This window comes from Salmo salar, chromosome ssa09, assembly GCF_905237065.1.
Source record: "Salmo salar chromosome ssa09, Ssal_v3.1, whole genome shotgun sequence".
Classification (NCBI taxonomy): Eukaryota; Metazoa; Chordata; class Actinopteri; order Salmoniformes; family Salmonidae; genus Salmo; species Salmo salar.
Window position 1 is genome coordinate 81,184,804 of NC_059450.1, and position 22,339 is coordinate 81,207,142.

A 22,339-nucleotide genomic window follows, 5' to 3' on the forward strand; every position below is an offset into this window, starting at 1 on the left:
CATTGTTGAAAGAGCCTACTCTCTATCTTGACCATTTATTATTACATTTTGCTCCAAAACTATGCATTTTGGAGGGAAATTATATTATAGGCTCTCACAATAAATGTTTATATGTCATCGAATAAATAATATGTATGCTACTAGGCAAATAAATTAATACAAATATGTAAAGAAACTATGCAAACTGTTTTTATTATATAATCCCACATTTTTTTACTGGATATGTTTGCAACAAAAATTTGACACTCACATGTTGCTACTTTCTGTCAAGTCTACTCATACAATTTGATGCATGCGTTCGATAAATGGAACGTATGCTGTCTGACTGAGAAAGCAGTCGATATTCTGATCCAGTTTGGCACCACATAACTATATGAGTCAGGGTTCTCATCTCTGACATACTTAAAAAACAAGTACAGAAACGGTGTCAATGCTGAGTATGACATCAGTCTGTGTATTTTCTGGTCTACATCTGTGTGATGTGATCAATCAGTTTATTCTAGTTCAGAATTAAAAATATGTGTTGTATTTTAACAGCAACAGTTCTAACCTAGACTTTCTTTTTTAAAATAATTTATACGGTAAGATGTACAGTAGGCCTGATAATTTTACATCTGTATTGTTAGGGTTGCACTATCAAAAAGCCTGTGTGTGTGTTCTGTTACTCATCTGTGTGATGTGATCAATCAGTTTATTCCAGTTCAGAATGAAAATGATTTATTGTATTTTAACAGCAACAGTTCCAACCTAGACAGATATGTAAGAGTGTATTTAATGGTGGAAAAGAAATGTGAATATATATTTATATGAATATTTAATTTCATTGTTATTTATTCTTGTCTATATTGTATTTGTTTTAGGGATAAGGACAATGAAATGTACCGATATTTACACTACGGTTCAAAAGTTTGGGGTCACTTAGAAATGTCCTTGTTTTTGAAAGAAAAGCTAGTTTGAGAAACAGACGCCTCAAGTCCTCAACTGGCAGCTTCATTAAATAGTACCCGCAAAACACCAGTCTCAATGTCAACAGTGAAGAGGCGACTCCGGGATGCTGGCCTTCTAGGCAGAGTTGCAAAGAAAAAGCTATATCTCAGACTGACCAATACAAATAAAAGATTAAGATGGGCAAAATAACACAGACACTGGACAGAGGAACTCTGCCTAGAAGGCCAGCATACCGGAGTCGCCTCTTCACTGTTGACGTTGAGACTGGTATTTTGCGGGTACTATTTAATGAAGCTGCCAGTTGAGGACTTGTGAGGCATCTGTTTCTCAAACTAGACACTCTAATGTACTTGTCCTCTTGCTCAGTTGTGCACCAGGGCCTCCCATTCCTCTTTCTATTCTGGTTAGGGCCAGTTTGCGCTGTTCTGTGAAGGGAGTAGTACACAGCGTTGTACAAGATCTTCAGTTTCTTGGCAATTTCTCGCATGGAATAGCCTTAAGTTCTCAGAACAAGAATAGACTGATGCATTTCAGAAGGAAGTTCTTTGTTTCTGGCCATTTTGAGCCTGTAATCGAACCCACAAATGCTGATGCTCCAGATACTCAACTAGTCTAAAGAAGGCCAGTTTTATTGCTTCTTTAATCAGAACAACAGTTTTCAGCTGTGCTAACATAATTACAAAAGGGTTTTCTAATGATCAATTAGCCTTTTAAAATTATAAACTTGGATTAGCTAACACAACGTGCCATTGGAACACAGGAGTGATGGTTGCTGATAATGGGCCTGTGTACGCCTATGTAGATATTCCACAAAAAATCTGCCTTTTCCAGCTACAATAGTTATTTACAACATTAACAATGTCTACACTGTATTTCTGATCAATTTTATGTTATTTTAATGGACAAAAAAATATGTTTTTCTTTCAAAAACAAGGACATTTCTAAGTGGCCCCAAACGTTTGAACAGTAGTGTACGTAGAGTTGCGTATTTTCCTAAGCTTTGGTCCCAGGAAAAACATTTCTAATTTGGGTCCCAGGCTGAAAAGGTTTAAGAGTACGTGCCACCTCTACTTCTGTGCTTTAAGTGCCAATGGATGGGGCATGTTGCTAATGTGTGCAAAGGTAAAATGAGATGTGCAAAGTGTGTTGGGGATCACTAGTATGGGAAATGTGGGACTGATGCTAAAGTTAAATGTTGTAACTGCGACAGAGAACATGCAGTATATGGAGGATGTGACGTACAACTCAAAGCCATGGAAGCGCAGAGGTACAAATTTACTAACAATGTATCCTATGCTGAGGCTCTTCGGAAAGTGAATAACGAACCTAGTGTTCAAAATACTCCAGATACAACATATCGGCAGATAGTGGCTGCTCCAAGGACGTCAGTGGAACCTCTGCCGATTGTTAATGTGATATGCGAGCATAAATGCTTGATCACAGATTACTACATGGTAGGCCCAAAAAGCCATAAAGCCGCTCCCATACCGGGAGTTGATAACCAATGAACAAGAATTTAAGAAGTTTATACATGACTTGGATGTTTTACTGGACGTGGTGTGTATACAAGAAACATGGATTAAACCTCAGTTGGATTATATTGTGCCTGGGTTTATTTCTGTGAGAAGTGATGGAATAGAGGGTCCACGTGGTGGGTGTGCTACATTTATCAAATAAGGTGTAGCAGATAGAGTGATTCATGGTTTCAAAGAGCATAAATGTGGGGCGGTGGAGATGTGTAGAGAAGGGGGTAATATCACATCGTTGAATTACTATAATCCTTGTAAACCCATTTCTGTATCTGAATTAGACACAGTTGCGAAATCCAGTTCAAGTGATAAGGAGATGTTGTGGAAATGTCTATGCGCATAACAGCTTGTGGGGCAGCAATACCACAAATGCCAATGGTTCAGTTGTTGAAGATTGAATGAGAGGTACATCGTCATGTCCTCCATTGCTGGTATATGTGAGTTGGATGTGAAGATAGAATCCACAATAGGTAGTGATAATTTCCCAGTCATGTGCAATGGTGATTTTAGCACGTAAATCTTGGTGGGGCAAACAAACAAAATAATGTGGGATGCATGCCAGCAAAGCCACTACACAACACAACACTAAACAATACATGAACTGCACTATAACGGTGACAAATGGTGCCCACAAACTGTTAGGGCCTACATAAAGCTGTCCCAACAGCAGAGTCCCAACACCTTACCAGTTCATTCAGCCTCATTTACTGCCTTTTAAAAAAACATAGCTGATATGGCTGACTTGCTTAAACAAATTTGGTTTATACTGACAATTGAGATGTACAAACTATGACATAAGGGGACGACAAGCCGATAAGAGGCAATCCATCATTTTGATTAAGACAGTAATTATTTTTTTACATTTTATATTTATTTTCATTTATTTATTTTTTTTATACAGGTTTTTTTCATTGAGATAACATCTCTTTTCCAACAGAGACCTGGTCCAATAGCAGCAGAGGGAACAACGTTTCAGACAAAACAACTTACATACACTAACACAACATTAAACAAAACTTTAAACACACATACAGTACAACAAAAACATATACTATAGCTAAGAAAGTAATACTAAGTGTATGTTGTGTAGTAAGCTGTTAGTAGCCCATATGTCTCACCCTAATAATTTAGTCTATTTTCGCCTCTTAATTTCGCCAACTGTTCTGACTTGGTGGTGCACATGTAGCTATAACCCGTTTTAGAGAAATGTAATCATCGAATATTGTAAGACCTTTTCACTGACCCATCTGCCCGGAATGACGAGTCGCCACTGGACATGTGCAACATAGATCTTGACGTATGTTTTCAGAAAAGGGAACTGGTTTCAAATTGGTGCTTTAACAAAGCAAATGCAGAACGTTTTTACACTTTGTGTGAAAAGGAAGGTCATAAATTGTCAATGGAAAGGTCGGTAGAAGACTGTGCTGCATCTGTGTATTCAGTCATATTGGATGCTGCCTTATTGGCTATTCCAATAAGGGGGGATGGTAGACTAAAGATAGTTCCTTGGTGGACTGAAGCATGTACTAAGGCCATCAATTGTGATAATGCTTTTAAAACTTTGAAGAATCATTTTACATTTGATAGCATGATAGTCTTTCAGAGAAAGAGAACGTTGGCTAGGAAAGTCGTTAAGAATGCAAAGAAAGGTGCAAGGAGGGAATTCTGTTCTTCTAGGAAGGGAAACAACTGGGGGATATGTGGAAAATGTTAAAGAGAATGAAGGTGAAAGGAAAGACAGTACAGATATCTGTGTTGGCTGAGGAAAATGTTATGTCTGTTTCAAACAAAGAAAAAGCAGGTGCTCTAGGAAGAGCTTTTGCAGCAGTGCATAAAGTTGACAATCTAAGTGATGAATGTAAAAGATGTAAGGAAGAAAAGCTAAGAATGCATGAAGATGTATCCTGTAAGAAGTGTGATTCTGGAGAGTCACTGGATGCTGAGTTCATCACGTTTAAAATAACGAGGAGTTTGGAGGGGTGTAGTTGCACTGCCCCATGTGAAGATCCATTATGCTACATTGTTTAAACATCTGCCTACAGAAGTTTTGGGAAAGTTTATTTAAGAAAATATGGAGGACAGAAGTGCTACCATCAGGATGGAAACGTGCTGTGGTTTTGCCTTTTGTGAAACCTGGTAAAGATCCATCCAGTCCTGCTAGTTAAAGACCTATTGCACTTACAGTAAATCTCTGTAAACTAATGGAACAGTTGTCTGTAGGCAGATTGATGTGTTATCTGGAACATAGGGGTCTATTAAGTCCGTACCAGAGTGGATTCAGAAAAGGAAGGACTACCCTTGATGCATTGGTTAAAGTTAGTATTGAGGTGACCAAAGTTTTGGCAATGAAGGAAGTGATGTCAATAGTATATTTTGATATTGAAAAACCATATGATACAAAGTGGCGGGAAGGTCTACTGATTCAATTTTTATTTTATTTATTTTTATTTCACCTTTATTTAACCAGGTAGGCTAGTTGAGAACAAGTTCTCATTTACAACTGCGACCTGGTCAAGATAAAGCAAAGCAGTGTGACACAGGCAACAACACAGAGTTACACATGGAGTAAACAATAAACAAGCCAATAACACAATAAACAAGTCAATGACACAGTAGAAAAAAAGAAAGTCTATATACAGTGGGTGCAAAAGGCATGAGGAGGTAGGCAATAAATAGGCCATAGGAGCGAATAATTACAATTTAACAGATTCACACTGGAGTGATAAATGAGCATATGATGATGTGCAAGTAGAAATACTGGTGTGCAAAAGAGCAGAAAAGTAAATCAAATAAAAACAGTATGGGATGAGGTACGTAGATTGGGTGGGCATTTACAGATGGGCTATGTACAGCTGCAGCGATCGGTTACCAGCTCAGGTAGCTGATGTTTAAAGTTGGTGAGGGAAATAAAAGTCTCCAACTTCATCAACTTTTGCAATTCGTTCCAGTCACTGGCAGCAGAGAACTGGAAAGAAAGGCGGCCAAATGAGGTGTTGGCTTTGGGGATGATCAGTGAGATATACCTGCTGGAACGTGTGCTACGGGTGGGTGTTGTTATCGTGACCAGTGAACTGAGATAAGGCGGAGCTTTACCTAGCATAGACTTATAGATGACCTGGAGCCAGTGGGTCTGGCGACGAATATGTAGCGAGGGCCAGCCGACTAGAGCATACAGGTCGCAGTGGTGGGTGGTATAAGGTGATTTTTAACAAAACGGATGGCACTGTGATAGACTGCATCCAGTTTGCTGAGTAGAGTAATGGAAGCTATTTTGTAGATGACATCGCCGAAGTCGAGGATCGGTTGGATAGTCAGTTTTACTAGGGTAAGTTTGGCGGCGTGAGTGAAGGAGGCTTTGTTGTGAAATTGAAAGCCGATTCTAGATTTGATTTTGGATTGGAGATGTTTAATATGAGTCTGGAAGGAGAGTTTACAGTCTAACCAAACACCTAGGTATTTATAGTTGTCCACATATTCTAGGTCAGAACTGTCCAGGGTGGTGATGCTAGTCGGGCGGGCAGGTGCGGGCAGCGAACGGTTGAAAAGTATGCATTTGGTTTTACTAGCGTTTAAGAGCAGTTGGAGGCCACGGAAGGAGTGTTGTATGGCATTGAAGCTCGTTTGGAGGTTTGTTAGCACAGTGTCCAAGGAAGGGCCAGAAGTATACAGAATGGGGTCGTCTGCGTAGAGGTGGATCAGGGAATCGCCCACAGCAAGAGCGACATCATTGATATATACAGAGAAAAGAGTCGGCCCGAGAATTGAACCCTGTGGTACCCCCATAGAGACTGCCAGAGGTCCGGACAACATGCCCTCCGATTTGACACACTAAACTCTGTCTGCAAAGTAGTTGGTGAACCAGGCGAGGCAGTCATTAGAAAAACCAAGGCTATTGAGTCTGCCGATAAGAATACAGTCGAAAGCCTTGGCCAGGTCGATGAAGACGGCTGCACAGTACTGTCTTTTATCGATGGCAGTTATGATATCGTTTAGTACCTTCAGCGTGGCTGAGGTGCACCCGTGACAGAAGGTACGGTGGGATTCTAAATGGTCTGTGATCTGTTTATTAACTTGGCTTTCGAAGACTTTAGATAGGCAGGGCAGGATGGAAATAGGTCTGTAATAGTTTGGGTCTAGGGTGTCACCCCCTTTGAAGAGGGGGATGACCGCGGCAGCTTTCCAATCTTTAGGGATCTTTTGAATTGAATGGAATGGGTATTAGTGGGAGGATGTACAACTGGATTATGGATTACTTGTTTGACTGAATCTTCCAGGTCAGGGTGAGTTATCAAGAGAATATGAGGTGGAAAATGGAACTCCACAGGATAGTGCTATAACTATCTTATTCAAGTTGAAGATTGATTATTATCTTTTGGGATATTGGACAGGGTATAGGGGCGGCCTTATATGCAGATGATGGTGCCATTTGGAAAAGGGGAAGGAATATTCCTTATGAAATAGAGAAAAGGCAAAGTGCTGTTGTAGCAGTAGAGGAATGGTCCTTATCATGAGGTTTCAAGTTATCTGTCTCAAGGTGCTGTTGTAGCAGTAGAGGAATGGTCCTTATCATGAGGTTTCAAGTTATCTGTATCAAGGTGCTGTTGTAGCAGTAGAGGAATGGTCCTTATCATGAGGTTTCAAGTTATCTGTATCAAGGTGCTGTTGTAGCAGTAGAGGAATGGTCCTTATCACGAGGTTTCAACTTATCTGTCTCAAGGTGCTGTTGTAGCAATAGAGGAATGGTCCTTATCACGAGGTTTCAAGTTATCTGTCTCAAGGTGCTGTTGTAGCAGTAGAGGAATGGTCTTTATCATGGGGTTTCAAGTTATCTGTATCAAGGTGCTGTTGTAGATATATGGCGCATAGAAATCTGAAGAGGGTGGCCAGCAGAGACAGGTGATATGGGTTGAGGGAAGCTGAGGGTTGGGATGTGGAACTGGAGACATGTGCGAGTGGAGTTGCTGGACAGAGGATAGAATGACAGAAAGATAAAAGTCAAAATAAACAAAAAAATAGTATGTTTGAATGACACTGAGGGGCAACACTCTTACATTGAATGTCGTGCAGGTGCTTGTTCATGTGTAAACATGCATATACACACACTTGTATTCAAACGCACACGTGCACACACACACGGACGCACACACACATACACGCATGTAAATAGTGCCACACATGCACTCAAACGTATACAGTTGTCCTTTGTTCTCCTTGATGTCTTTTGTTTTTGCATTGTTGTTTTCCTTTGTTTTTCTCTTGTTCGTTTTGTTGGTTGTTGTTGCATTGGGAGAGTTTTTTTGGGGGGGTCTCGTATGGTTGAAGGGCCGCTCTCGGGGAACTGTGGGGGGGGGGGGGATCTTGGATGGTTGTTGGCCTGCAGTTAGGCGCTTGGGCCAGTGGCCGATAGGTCAATGGTTCAGGTTGGAGATCTATCAACACGCCAGTAGGTGGAGTATGCAACTGTCATTTGGTTGTGATTTGCCCAAAAAACGTAAAGAAGAAGAAGTGAAGCCCCAGTGGGGTGCAGAAGGAGCAGGCGGCTGTGGGAGGTCGAAAATGGAGGCGGGTAGTGCGGACTAAATGGACGAAATTGAGAAAAAGTTAGTGAAGCAACAGCTGTGCTGGAATGAGAACAACATGGGTGTAGGTTCTGATGGTATGGAGCGGGAGGACGAGGGTCAATGACCGGAATGGTCAGTAATGGAAAGACATAGGAAGAAGAGAGATCATGAGACAGAAAGCAGTGGAGCGTCTAGTAAAGAAAGCATAAAGAGGGTCAAGTTAAGAAGCAAGAGTAATGATGTGTTGGAGTGGAAAGTGGTGAAAGTGTTTGATGAGACCGCAGGGCCTCACTTACACCCTATCCAACTAACTAATGTCGTAGAGAAAGAGGTAGGTGAAGTGAAATTAACTCGGTTAATTGGAAATGGTAGATTGTTAATATTGTGTGGTAGCCAGGCTCAGCAAGGGAAGATTTTGAAAATGGAAAAACTTAATGGGAAGAAGATTAAAAGCCATGTACCTGGTGCTTATGCTAGATTGAGGGGAGTCATCACTGTGGTTCCAATATCTATGTCCATAGATGATATTAAAGAAAATGTGAAGGGAGGCAGAGTGATTGAGGCCAAAAGGTTGATCAGTACGAAAGAGGATCAAAGAAGTGAAAGCTTATCAGTGATGCCGAGGTTTGAGAAAGTCTTGCCGGAAAAAGTACAGAAAGGATTCCTTAATTTCAATGTTAGAGAATTTCTCCCATATGCACTGCAGTGTTTTAAATGGCAAAGAATGGGACGTAGTTGCTCAGTGTAAAGGAAAGAAAAGTGTGGAGGGGCACATGGTTACGGTGGTTGTGGGAGCAATGTGAAGGTTAAGTGCTGTAATTGTGGGGGAGGACACAGTGCTGCATTTGGTGGATTTCAGGTACAGAGAGAGGTTAGAGAGGCTCAGAGATATAGGATCGGTCATAATTTATCATATGCAGAGGCCGTAAAACAGATGGTAGAACTACAGTGCGGACTGATGGAGCTTACATAAATGTACCTGTAGTAAGTGGAGCTACTGTCAGGGCTGGTGCTTCTGATGGTCCTGGCATAGTTTCGAGGCCTGTTCAGAAATTTTGTGCTCAAGGTTATCAATACGACTCGGGTTGAAGGTTATTGTGGAGACGGCAAAAGAGATATTGGGGGTAACAGATGTACTGTTGAAACGGTTGTTGACATGCTGAACAATCCTAAGGGTGGAGTGTTTCAGCGTGATATAGATCAAGTTTAATGGGGTAGGGGGGTTGGGGAGGGGTTTTGGGGGAGGGGTTAGGGAGGGGTTTTGGGGGAAGGTGAGGGGGAGGTACAAGTTAGTAGGGATTTATTTGGGTTTTATTTTATGTTCATGGTAGTAAAGAATTGGACAGATCACGATTGATCGTACATTCAGCACAGTAGGTGGCGGCATGCACTTAAACGATTGCTTGCGGACCGCCATGATATCAGAGAAGGAGAAGAAGAAGAAGAAGAAGAAGAAGAAGAAGAAAAAAATAAGAAGAAGAAGCCCAGAGCTGGGCATGTTGGACTGGGACACGTTTTAATACAATAAAAGCCTCTCATCTTACAGTGGGACTGCCGTGGTTCTGTGTAGCCTAGTTATGCTAATATTTTTGAGACCAGTGTATTGCAGTTCATTTCATATTTTACTTAATAAGTCAAATATATTTCAGTAGTAAACAGGAAAACAACGAGTCCCAGACAGTTCTCAATATAACATACCAGAGGGGCATCGTTTACTAGGCTATCTAAATTATTGGGATCATAGGTTACCACAAGTCTTGGAATACATTGAGTTTGTTGACAAATCAGACCATGGGACGCCTTTTCACACGGATATTTATTTGTCAAAGGTCCGTGATGGGTCTGTGTAAACTATGCAATTATATTGGAGACAGGTTTATTGCAGTGGATGTCATCTGTTAATTTACTGTTATAGTATTTCTAAGTAGCAGCCATATCAGCCAGGGAAAATAATGGTTCTCACTTTATGATAGAACATTCAGATTTTCTGCCTGACTGTGGCACTCTTTACCTGAATTGTTTGGATTTTCTTGTGATCACAACAAAAATACTTCGATAATTCGTTTTCTTTGAAAAGATGGTCCTGGCTGAGAATATAACATTCAGTTTTCTGCCTGAATGTGGCGCTGTTTGCCATAATCCTCCGGATTATTTTGTGACCAGAACAAATGTTCTTATTTTACTCAACTACAGATTTAATTAAATGGTGTTTCTTTGAAAAGGTGGGACTGGCTGATATGAAAAATACATTAAGGGGCCTCCCGAGTGGCACAGCGGTCTAAGGCACTGCATTGCAGTGCTTGAGGCGTCACTACAGACCTGGGTTCGATCCCAGGCTGTGTCACAACTGGTCGTGACCGGGTGTCCCATAGGGCAGTGCACAGTTGGTCCGGCATCGTCTGGGTTAGGGGAGGGTTTGCCCGGGGGGCTTTACTTGGCTCATTGTGCTCTGGTGACTCCTTGTGGCAGGCTGGGTGCCTGCAGGCTAACTTCAGTTGAACAGTGCTTCCCCCAACACATTGGTGTGGCTGGCTTCCAGGTTAAGCGACGGGTGTTAAGAAGTGTGGGTTTGGCGGGTCGCATAACTCGACCTTCGCCTCTCCCGAGCCCATTGGGGAGTTGCAGTGATGAGACAAGATCATAATTGGATTGCAATTGGATATCACTAAATTGGGGGTAAAATATATATATATTCATTTTTTTTAAGGGGAAAGGATCCAGAGGCTTATTATCGTTCTGCACATCTCTTTATTTACAATGCTGGCTGCCATGGTTAACACAAACGCAGGACACTGAATGCTACCTGAATTGACTCAACAAGGTCAAACAGGTGTGTGTCTGTGTTAGTCAGGCTATCCAGTGTCCATAGCAACACTATTGATTATTCTCTACCCCCAGTGTATTTAGTGTCCTATGGTATTAGTCATTGTCATGACGTTGGCCTGTGGGTAAGGTTTATGACCCCCCATAAATACCTTTCTCCCTTCCCCTCTCTCTCTGACCCTACTGAAGGACTGTTGAATAGCCTTTCTTAAATATAGAGAGTCTGGGAACATCAAACAAATGGGGGAAAGGAACCATATTTCGGTAATAGAACCAGTTGGAAATATGCGTTGGAACTTAATGAATATGGATGTCAGTTCGGTTGTCATCTGAGACATTATGACTGATGACAGGACGACATAAAATGTACCTGGGAAAGTCTACACCCTCTAGTTATCAGAGTCACATGGAATTGTTAAGCAATTGAAATGTTTGATATTGAAATTGTTTGTTAGGAGATTAAATGTAATTTTAGCTTCCAATTGAGAGAATTGGGTTTTCATAAGGAAAGTGCCCTGCTTGATCAGTGGCCTGCCCCTGTTTTTTATTTTTTATTTATTTCACCTTTATTTAACCAGGTAGGCAAGTTGAGAACAAGTTCTCATTTACAATTGCGACCTGGCCAAGATAAAGCAAAGCAGTTCGACAACATACAAAAACACAGAGTTACACATGGAGTAAAACAACATACAATCAATGATGCAGTAGAAAAAAATAAGACTATATACAATGTGAGCAAATGATGTGAGATAAGGGAGGTAAAGGCAAAAAGGCCATGGTTGTCACGTCCTGACCAGCAGATGGAGCTGTTGTAGTAGTTTGGGGGTCAGGACGTGGCAGTCTTGTGTGTGTGTTTGAATGTTCTGTGTGTCTTGTGACTCCTGATCAGGAACAGCTGGGGATCGTTGTTCCTGATTGGGAGTCATATATGTAGGAGTATGTTTGTCACTGGGGTTTGTGGGTGGTTGTTTTTGCACTGCGTTTATAGCCTGCAGAACTGTCACTGTTGTCACCTTTTTGTGTTATTAAGTGGATGCTTTACTCCTTAATTTTAATTAAAGATGAGTATTCACATACCTGCTGCGCCTTGGTCCATTTATGAAGACAGCCGTTACAGAACCACCCACCACAAAAGGACCAAGCAGCGGAAGAGGAAGGAGCCACAGGAGTTCAACGTGATGGACCAATGGACGTGGGAGCAAATCCTGGACGGAGAGGGACCATGGACTCAGGCTGGGGATTATCGCCTCCCACAGTGGGAGATTGAAGCGGCGAGAGCGGAGAGGCGCTATTACGAAGAGAGAGAGCGCAACGAGCGCGAGAGGCACCCCCAATAGCCAGCTACCCGTGACTACAGGGAGGTGCATGGAAGGTGGAGGGCGCTATGTTACGCTGAGGTACGCACCATCTCGCCTATACGGACGCACAGCCCAGTTCGCCCAGTACCAGCGCCCCGCAGGTGCCAGGGCAAGGTGAGCATCGAGCCGGAAGGGGTGATGCCAACCCTGCAGTCAAGACCGCCAGCGCGCCCTTTCGGTCCGGTGTTTCCCGCCAGACGCACTAGCATGGAGGTGCGTGTCTCCAGGCTGGCACGTCCAATACCAGCCCCACGCATCAGGAGTCTAGTGTGTCAGCCCAGCCTCGCCAGTCAACAGTCACCAGAGCTGCCCGCCAGTCAACAGTCACCAGAGCTGCCCGCCAGTCAACAGTCACCAGAGCTGCCCGCCAGTCAACAGTCACCAGAGCTGCCCGCCAGTCAACAGTCACCAGAGCTGCCCGCCAGTCAACAGTCACCAGACTGCCCTGAACTGCCAGAGTGGCCAGACTGCCCTGAACTGCCAGAGTGGCCAGACTGCCCTGAACTGCCAGAGTGGCCAGACTGCCCTGAACTGCCAGAGTGGCAAGACTGCCCTGAACTGCCAGAGTGGCCAGACTGCCCGGAACTGCCAGAGTGGCCAGACTGCCCGGAACTGCCAGAGTGGCCAGACTGCCCGGAACTGCCAGAGTGGCCAGACTGCCCGGAACTGCCAGAGTGGCCAGACTGCCCGGTTCTGCCAGAGGTGCCCGCCTGCCCGGATCTGCCAGGGTGCCCTGCCTGCCCTCCGGCCCAGCCCGAGTGGCCCTCCTGCCCTCCGGCCCAGCCCGAGTGGCCCTCCTGCCCTCCCGCCCAGCCCGAGTGGCCCTCCTGCCCTCCGGCCCAGCCCGAGTGGCCCTCCTGCCCTCCGGCCCAGCCCGAGTGGCCCTCCTGCCCTCCGGTCCAGCCCGAGTGGCCCTCCTGCCCTCCGGCCCAGCCCGAGTGGCCCTCCTGCCCTCCGGCCCAGCCCGAGTGGCCCTCCTGCCCTCCGGCCCAGCCCGAGTGGCCCTCCTGCCCTCCGGCCCAGCCCGAGTGTCCCTCCTGCCCTCCGGCCCAGCCCGAGTGGCCCTCCTGCCCTCCGGCCCAGCCCGAGTGGCCCTCCTGCCCTCCGGTCCAGCCCGAGTGGACCTCCTGCCCTCTGGCCCAGCCCGAGTGGCCCTCCGGCCCTCCTGCCCTCCGGCCCAGCCCGAGGGGCCCTCCTGCCCTCCGGTCCAGCCCGAGTGGCCCTCCTGCCCTCCGGCCCAGCCCGAGTGGTCCTCCTGCTCCCCGGCCCAGCCCGAGGGGCCCTCTTGTCCCCCGGCCCAGCCCGAGGGGCCCTCCTGTCCCCCGGCCCAGCCCGAGGGGCCCTCCTGTTCCCCGGCCCAGCTCGAGGGGCCCTCCTGTCCCCCGGTCCAGCCCGAGTGGTCCGTCTGCCAGGGTCAGCCCGAGTGGCCCGTCTGCCCGGCCCGAGTGGCCCGTCTGCCCTGCCCATCAAAGTGGGCGACGCCGAAGGTGGAGCGAGGTCCACGGCCTGCACCTGAGCCACCTCCAGGATAGGTGGGTTGGGGAGGGAGGGTGTAGCACAGTGCCGTCGTTGACGGCAGCCACCCTCCCTTCCCTCCCTTATTGCTTAAGGGTTAGTGTTTATGGGTTTTGTTGGGGATTTTGTTTGTTGGTGTTTTTATTTTTGTTAGGTGCATTCCGGGGTCTGCACCTTGAGGGGGGGGGTACTGTCACGTCCTGACCAGCAGATGGAGCTGTTGTAGTAGTTTGGGGGTCAGGACGTGGCAGTCTTGTGTGTGTGTTTGAATGTTCTGTGTGTCTTGTGACTCCTGATCAGGAACAGCTGGGGATCGTTGTTCCTGATTGGGATTCATATATGTAGGAGTATGTTTGTCACTGGGGTTTGTGGGTGGTTGTTTTTGCACTGCGTTTATAGCCTGCAGAACTGTCACTGTTGTCACCTTTTTGTGTTATTAAGTGGATGCTTTACTCCTTAATTTTAATTAAAGATGAGTATTCACATACCTGCTGCGCCTTGGTCCATTTATGAAGACAGCCGTTACAATGGTGGCAAAGTAAATAAAGTATAGCAAGTAAAACACTGGAATGGTAGATTTGTAGTTTGAAGAAAGTTCAAAGTTCAAATATAAATAATATGGTGCAAAGGAGCAAAATAAATAAAATAAATAAATACAGTAGGGGAAGAGGTAGTAGTTTGGGCTAAATTATAGATGGGCTATGTACAGGTGCAGTGATCTGGGAGCTGCTCTGACAGCTGGTGCTTAAAGCTAGTGAGGGAGATAAGTGTTTCCAGTTTCAGAGATTTTTGTAGTTCGTTCCAGTCATTGGCAGCAGAGAACTGAAAGGAGAGACGACCAAAGGAGGAGTTGGCTTTAGGGGTGACCAGAGAGATATACCTGCTGGAGCGCGTGCTACAGGTGGGTGCTGCTATGGTGACCAGTGAGCGGAGATAAGGGGGGACTTTACCTAGCAGGGTCTTGTAGATGACCTGGAGCCAATGTGTTTGGCGACGATTATGAAGCGAAGGCCAGGCAACGAGAGCGTACAGGTCGCAGTGGTGGGTAGTATATGGGGCTTTGGTGACAAAACGGATGGCACTGTGATAGACTGCATCCAGCTTGTTGAGTAGGGTATTGGAGGCTATTTTGTAAATGACATCGCCAAAGTCGAGGATCGGTAGGATGGTCAGTTTTACGAGGGTATGTTTGGCAGCATGAGTGAAGGATGCTTTGTTGCGAAATAGGAAGCCAATTCTAGATTTAACTTTGGATTGGAGATGATAGATGTGAGTCTGGAAGGAGAGTTTACAGTCTAACCAGACACCTAGGTATTTGTAGTTGTCCACAAATTCTAAGTTAGAACCGTCCAGAGAAGTGATGCTGGACAGGCGGGCAGGTGCAGGCAGCGATCGGTTGAAGAGCATGCATTTAGTTTTACTTGTGTTTAGGAGCAGTTGGAGACCACGGAAGGAGAGTTGAATGGCATCGAAGCTCGTCTGGAGGGTTGTTAACACAGGGCCAGAAGTATACAGAATGGTGTCGTCTGCGTAGAGGTGGATCAGAGATTCACCAGCAGCAAGAGCGACATCATTGATGTATACAGAGAAAAGAGTTGGCCCAAGAATTGAACCCTGTGGTACCACCATAGAGACTGCCAGAGGTCCGGACAGCAGGCCCTCCGATTTGACACACTGAACTCTGTCAGAGAAGTAGTTGGTGAACCAGGCGACGCAATCGTTTGAGAAACCAAGGCTACTGAGTCTGCCGATGAGGATGTGGTGATTAACAGAGTCAAAAGCTTTGGCCAGGTCAATGAATACGGCAGCACAGTATTGTTTCTTATCGATGGCGGTTACGATGTCGTTTAGGACCTTGAGCGTGGCTGAGGTGCACCCATGACCAGCTCTGAAACCAGATTGCATAGCGGAGAGGGTGCGGTGGGATTCGAAATGGTCGGTAATCTGTTTGTTGACTTGGCTTTCGAAGACCTTAGAAAGGCAGGGTAGGATGGATATAGGTCTGTAGCAATTTGGGTCAAGAGTGTCACCTCCTTTGAAGAGGGGGATGACAGCAGCTGCTTTCCAATCTATGGGAATCTCAGACGACACGAAAGAGAGATTGAACAGGCTAGTAATAGGGGTTGCAATAATTTCGGCAGATAATTTTAGAAAGAAAGGGTCCAGATTGTCAAGCCCAGCTGATTTGTAGGGGTCCAGATTTTGCAGCTCTTTCAGAACATCAGCTGAATGGATTTGGGAGAAGGAGAAATGGGGGAGGCTTGGGCGAGTAGCTGTGGGGGGTGCAGTGCTGTTGAATGCAGTAGGGGTAGTTAGGTCGAAACCATGGCCAGCCGTAGAAAAATGCTTATTGAAATTCTCAATTATAGTGGGCTTATCGGTGGTGACAGAGTTTCCTATCCTCAGTGCAGTGGGCAGTTGGGAGGAGGTGTTCTTATTCTCCATGGACTTTACAATGTCCCAGAACTTTTTACAGTTTGAGTTGCAGGAAGCAAATTTCTGTTTGAAAAAGCTAGCCTTGGCGTTTCTAACTGCCTGTGTGTATTGGTTTCTAACTTCCCTGAAAAGTTGCATATCGCGGGGGCAGTTCGATGCTAATGCAGAACGCCACAGGATATTTTTGTGTTGGTTAAGGGCAGTCAGGTCTGGGGAGAACCAAGGGCTATATCTGTTCCTGGTTCTAAATTTCTTGAAAGGGGCATGCTTATTTAAGATGGTGAGGAAGGCATATTTAAAAAATAACCAGGCATCCTCTACTGACGGGATGAGGTCAATATCCTTCCAGGATACCAGGGCCAGGTCGATTAGAAAGGCTTGCTCGTTGAAATGTTTTAGGGAGCGTTTGACAGTGATGAGTGGAGGTCGTTTGACCGCTGACCCATTACGGGTGCAGGCAATGAGGCAGTGATCGCTGAGATCTTGGTTGAAAACAGCAGAGGTGTATTTAGAGGGCACGTTGGTTAGGATGATATCTATGAGGGTGCCAGTGTTTGCTGCTTTGGGGTTGTACCTGGTGGGTTCATTAATAATTTGTGTGAGATTGAGGGCATCAAGCTTGGATTGTAGGATGGCTGGAGTGTTAAGCATGTCCCAGTTTAGGTCACCTAGTAGCACGAGCTCTGAAGATAGATGGGGGGCAATCAGTTCACATATGGTGTCCAGAGCACAGCTAGGGGCCGAGGGGGGTCTATAGCAGGCGGCAACGGTGAGAGACTTGTTTTTGGAGAGGTGGATTTTTAAAAGTAGAAGTTCAAATTGTTTGGGTACAGACCTGGATAGCAGGACAGAACTCTGCAGGCTATCTCTGCAGTAGATTGCAACACCGCCCCCTTTGGTCGTTCTATCTTGTCTGAAAACGTTGTAGTTAGGGATGAAGATTTCAGAGTTTTTGGTGGACTTCCTAAGCCAAGATTCAGACACAGCTAGGACATCCGGGTTGGCAGAGTGTGCTAAAGCAGTGAATAAAACAAACTTAGGGAGGAGGCTTCTAATGTTAACATGCATGAAAACAAGGCTATTACGGTTACAGAAGTCATCAAAAGAGAGCGCCTGGGGAGTAGGAGTGGAGCTAGGCACTGCAGGGCCTGGATTCACCTCTACATCCCCAGAGGAGCAGAGAAGAATAAGTATGAGGGTACGGCTAAAAGCTTTAAGAATTGGTCATCTGTGACGTCCAGAATAGAGAGAAAAAGGAGCAAGTTTCTGGGGCCGATAAAATAGCTTCAAGGTATAATGTACAGACAAAGGTATGGTGGGATGTGAGTACAGAGGAGGTAAACCTAGGCATTTAGTGATTATGAGAGAGATATTGTCTCTAGAAACATCATTGAAACCAGAAGATGTCATAGCATGTGAGGGTGGAGGAACTGAGAGGTTGGATAAGGTATAATGAGCAGGGCTAGAGGCTCTACAGTGAAATAAGCCAATAAACACTAACCAGAACAGCAATGGACATTGCATATTGACATTAAGGAGAGGCATGCTTTGCCGAGTGATCAAAGGGTCCAGTGAGATTCAGACAGCTAGCCGTGCCATAGGTAGCAAGCTGGTGGAAGATGGAGGGAGGTCTGTTTTTAGCCACCTCGTGCGTTTCCGTCTGTGGGTTAGTGGGGTTCCGTGTGGAAGGGGGGACCTGTCCAAGTTGGCAAAATAGTTAGTTATAGTGGCCCAAGAAAAGTGTCCAATAGACCTTTTCAGATCGCAGCCGATAAGACAGCTAACGATTAGCCGGCCGCAGATGGGCGATCAGGTTACGTCGCGACGGAGGGGCCAGTTGGATAACTCCCTTGGGCAGATAACGTCGGTGGTCCAGTCGTGAAGACCCGATGGGGCTCCGCATCGGCAGTAAAAAGGGTCAGGATAGGTGATTGTAGCCCAGGAGACACTTCAGCTGGCTAGCTCAGGAAAAGCCCACGAGTCGCTGATGGAACTCTTCAGCTGGCTAGCTCCGTAATAATGTGTGTTAATTCCGTGACCGGCGTTGCCAATAGTCACTGAGGTAGCAGCTAGTTAGCTGCAAGATCCAGGTGTAAATGTCCAGAGCCTGCGGTAGAAATCGGGGAAAGGAGAGAGAATAGGTCTGGTATGCTCTGGTCTGAGTCGCGCTGTACAAAAACTGGCGATAGCTTTTCGAGCTAATGGATAGCTGAGGACAGCTAACCGTGGCTAGCTGAACTCCAACGTTAGCCAGTGAAAAAGGCTAACCTCTGGCTAGCTTCTGTTGTGGATTTCAGATGAGGTAAATAATACTTTCTTTTTTAAATTGGTGAGGCGGGTTGCAGGAGAGTGCTTTGAGGTTGAGTTTTTAGAAGAAAAAATGTAAAAAGATAAGTGAAGAAAAATATGTAAATATATATATACACGGGACACGACAAGAGGAGGGTAGAGGACGTCTGAACTGCTAAGCCATCTTGGATAAGATGTGAAGAGACAGGGGTCATAAATGATGAAACCCATCCTCCTCCCCTCACCACTATATAAGACAATGATACAATGTAACCAGAGTTCCACTACGTGAGGTCTGCAGCCTCTGCGTTAAAAGCACACACATGTCAAGTACAGAACTAAGCCAACCTCGGCGTGAGCTTTGGTTGTGAATGGTATGAACTTTGAACGCTTATTCACTACAGAAGTGATACTTCCTAGCCAGTGAGTTAGCAGCGGCCGCTGTAGACGTGGGCTAGGAAAGGACGGACGACGGATGCAATCTAACACACGACGAAGATACCACAACATATCCAATTTACCACCAGAGACATTCTTCCGAGGACAGGAAGATCCCTGTTGGCCAACCCGGCCTACTATCTACGACCAATCTACCGAAGCGCAGCTCAGAGTAAATATTTATTGCATTTTCCTTTTCCAAATGGGTGGTAATTTAGAATGCATAAGATTCTGTATTTACAATAGCATAGCTGCTGTTTCTTTTGTTCCTCAGTCTTCCCGCTCTTTCATTCAAGCCCAACCCCCTTTCTTTGTGTAACAAGCCGCCATGTCGGCTCCGTCCACCAGGGACGTTTTCTGTATGACATAATTTGCATTCTGTGTATATGTAATTCTGTGTGATTAGTTAGGTATTTAGTAAATAAATAATTAAACCCAATTTTGTATTGCTGATTCAACTTGTTAGCCAGGGTTCGTGAAGATAACCAAGAATTTACAACTTTCATTATGAGACTGAAAATAAGGTGACAATTAATATTGACGGCTATCGATGTAAAATATTAAAGTCTTTAAGAGTTTATTCGGAAGATAACGGCTCTATATGTAACCGATGTGAAATGGCTAGTTAGTTAGAGGTGGTGCGCGCTAGTAGCATTTCAATCAGTGACGTCACTCGCTCTGAGACTTGAAGTAGGGTTTCCCCTTGCGTTACAAGGGCCGCAGCTTTTGTGGCGCGATGGGTAACGGTGCTTCAGTGGGTGTCAGTTGTTGATGTGTGCAAGGGTCCCTGGTTCGAGCCCAGGTTGGGGCGAAGAGAGGGACGGAACCTACATATAAACACTCTTCCGTGGTGTCCCGACTTTCTAGTTAATTACATTTACATGATTAGCGAATCAGGTGATATTAATTACAAAGAAAGAATTTTATAGGATAGCATGTCATATCACTTAATCCGGCATAGCCAAAGACACTACATCATGTTCTCACTAATCGTCATCTATAATATTTCTCTGTCTCCCCTTCCAGAGGGCCTGAGGCTCTTGGACCGCAACTGAGGACACCCTGGCCTGACACCTGGACGTGCCTGGCCCTATCCCACCTGGACGTGCCTGGCCCTATCCCACCTGGCCCCACTCTACCTGCCTGTTACTTTAAAGTCCATAATTAACATATACAGATCTGGATCCATTGTCTTACCTACTACTGCAACAACTTGTGTCAATCATTTGCCCTTTTATAGAATATTATTTTTTACTAATGACTCCAAGGTGTGTGACTATCAACATTGGCTGCATATCCATTGTCCTTCTTCCAAAGTGTGGACTTGCACATTTCTTCTCATCTCAGGGATTTCAAAATGATGTAAAGTAGCTGAAGCTAATGCTTACCCCTATCCAATGCTTGGATATCCATGAGGAGAGGGATGGACAATTGGTATGCAGCCATTGATTTCAGGTGGCTTCATCAACAGATGGGATGTGTACGGAATGTATTCAGACCCTTTCCCTTTTTTCACATTTAGTTACATTACCGCCTTGTTATAAAACGGATTAAATACATTTCCTCATCAATCTACACATAATACCAAATAATGACAAAGCGAAAACAGTTTTTAGATTTTTTTAAAGATTCTAAAAAATAAAAAACAGAAATACCTTATTTAAATAAGTATTCAGACCCTTTGCTATGAGACTCGAAATTGAACTCAGGTGCAGTAAAAGTTAAATCCTCGTGGATTGATGAGGAATTGAAAAATTGTATGGTTGCGAGGGATGAGGCAAAAGGAATGGCAAATAAGTCTGGCTGCCCAACTGATTGGCAAACATCCTGTAAATTGAGAAATCATGTGACTAAACTGAATAAAAAGAAGAAGAAACTACACAATGAAACAAAGATAAAATACATAAAGAATGAAAGTAAAAAGCCTTGGAGCACCTTAAATTACATCTTGGGCAAAAAGGTAAACAGCTCCATCGTTCAATGAATCAGATGGCTCATTCATCACAAAACCCACTGATATTGCCAACTACTTTAATGATTGTTTCATTGGCAAGATTAGCCAACTTAGGCATGACATGCCAGCAACAAACACTGACACTACACATCCAAGCATATCTGACCAAATTATGAAAGACAAGTATTGTCATTTTGAATTCCGTGTGTGGAAGAGGTGAAATAAATATTGCTGTCTATCAATAATGACAAGCCACCGGGGTCTGACAATTTGGATGGAAAATTACTGAGGATAATAGTGGACGATATTGCTACTCCTTTTTGCCATATCTTCAATTTAAGCCTACTAGAAAGTGTGTGCCCTCAGGCCTGCAGGGAAGCAAAAGTCATTCAGCTACATAATAGTAAAGCCCCCTTTACTGGCTCAAATAGCCGACCAATCAACCTGTTACCAACCCTTAGTAAACATTTAGAAAAAAATTGTGTTTGACCAGATACAATGCTATTTTACAGTAAACAAATTGACAACAGACTTTCAGCACGCTTATAGGGAAAGACATTCCACAAGCACAGCACTTACACAAATGACTGATGATTGGCTTAGAGAAATTGATAATAAAAAGATTGTGGGGACTGTTTTGTTAGACTTTTCACATTATTGATCATGGACTGCTGTTGGAAAAATGTATGTGTTATGGCTTTACACCCCCTGCTATATTGTGGATAAAGAGTTACCTGTCTAACAGAACACAGAGGGTGCTCTTTAATGGAAGCTTCTCCAACATAATCCAGGTAGAATCAGGAATTCTCCAGGGCAGCTGTCTAGGCCCCTTACTTTTCAATCTTTACTAACAACATGCCAGTGTGTCTATGTATGTGGATGACTCAACACTATACATGTCAGCTACGACAGCACGCCCCCATTCTCATTGACGGGGCTATAGTGGAGCACATGGTGCAAGCACACCAAGACAGTCGTGAAGAGGGCACGACAAAACCTATTCCCCCTCAGGAGACTGAAAAGATTTTGCATGGGTCCTCAGATCCTCAAAAGGTTCTACAGCTGCACCATCGAGAGCATTCTGACGGGTTGCATCACTGCGTGGTATGGCAACTGCTCGGCCTCTGACTGCAAGGCACTACAGAGGGTAGTGCGTACGGCCCAGTACATCACTGGGGCCAAGCTTCCTGCCATCCAGGACCTCTATACTAGGTGGTGTCAGAGGAAGGCCCTAAAAATTGTCAAAGACTCCAGCCACCCTAGTCATAGACTGTTCTCTCTGCTACCGCAGGGCAAGTGGTACCAGAGTGCCAAGTCTAGGTGCAAGAGGCTTCTAAACAGCTTCTACCCCCAAACAATAAGACGCCTGAACATCTAATCAAATGGCTACACAGACTATTTGCATTGCCCCCCCCCCTTTTACACTAGTTCTACTCTCTGTTATCATCTATGCATAGTCACTTTAATAACTCTACCTACATTACATGT